General features: G+C 57.1%; 1 protein-coding gene across 1 annotated transcript in view; it reads left to right on the top strand.

Annotated features, from left to right (window-relative positions):
• Nucleotides 1-1,209, top strand: part of ETH_00035965 (ubiquitin-conjugating enzyme e2, putative) — a gene marked incomplete at both ends in the record, with an annotated part of 2,394 nt that overhangs the window by 217 nt on the left and 968 nt on the right. The window lies entirely within an intron of this gene.

Genomic DNA, 1,209 nt, shown 5'->3' with positions numbered 1-1,209 from the left:
GAGAGGGTTCAGGGGTTAGGGTTTAGGCGGTTGGAGAGGGGGTTAGAGGTTGGGGCTTTCCGAATACACCCCCGGAGCTGATCTTCGAACAGGACATGTGGCACCCCAATGGTGAGGGTTTGGGGTTTAGGGTTTAGGGTTTGGGGTTTGGGAGGTGGGGTTTAGGGTTTAGGAGGGGGGGTTAGGGTTCAGGGGGTTGGAGAGGGGGTTGGAGGGTGGGGGCTTTTCGAATAGCTCCCCGGAGAGGATCTTCGAACAGGATATGTGGCCACCCAATGGCGAGGGTTTAGGGTTTCGGGTTTAGGGTTTAGGGTTTGGGGGAGACGGGAGAGGGTTCAGGGTTTAGGGTTTAGCAGGGAGGGTTTGGGGGTGGGAGAGGGGAAGGTAGGGGTGTGAGGTGGCGGGCTTTCCGAACAGTCCACCTGAGATGGTCTTTGAACAGGATATGTGGCATCCTTATGGTGAGGGTTTAGGGTTTAGGGTTCAGGGTTTAGGCGGGGGGTGTGGGGTTGGGGGAGCGGTTTTGTGGGTTGGGCGTTGACGGCTGGGGTTTTGAGTTTAGGGTTTAGGGTTTAGGGTTTAGGGTTTAGGGGGAGGGGTTTGTGGTGTAGGGGTGGTTGTGGGGTTGAGGCTTGGAGTGGGGGATGAGGGGGAAGAGAGGAGAGAGCCAGCGGGAGGGTTTTCTGTGATGCAAGGCTAGGGTTTAGGGTTTAGGGTTTACGGGGTAGGGTTTAGGGTTTAGGGGTGCTAGCTAGTCGTCCAGCGAGCTAGCTAGCTTGGTGGCTGGGTAGCTCGCCAGCTAGCTGGCCAGCTATCTAGCCACCTACCTAGCTAGCCATCTAGCTAGCTAGTCATCTAGCTAGCTAGCCACCTAGCTATCTATCTGTGTAGCTAGCTAGCTGGCTAGCTAGCTAGCTGGCTAGCTGGCTAGATGGCTAGCTGGACCTGGCTAGCTGCCTTGTAGTTGTTTTTAGCTTCTTCGAGGCTGTGGGGTGGATTCGGGGGGATTGAGCGGAGCAAACCGCTGCTGCAGCTGCAGCAGAGGGTCTGCTGCTGCTGCTGCTGCATCTGAAGCTCTGCTGCTGTTGCTGCTGCTGCCTTTAGCGCCTTTAGGCTGTTGCTAGAACGCTGCTGCTGCTGCTGCTGGCGCTGCTGCCAAACTGCTGCTGCTGCAGCCAAACTGCCGTTTTCGCTGCTCGTGCCGCCAAA

Source organism: Eimeria tenella, genomic scaffold (assembly GCF_000499545.2).
Source record: "Eimeria tenella Houghton genomic scaffold, Eth_scaff1971, whole genome shotgun sequence".
NCBI lineage: Eukaryota > Apicomplexa > Conoidasida > Eucoccidiorida > Eimeriidae > Eimeria > Eimeria tenella.
This window is presented reverse-complemented; position numbering and strand designations above follow the sequence as displayed.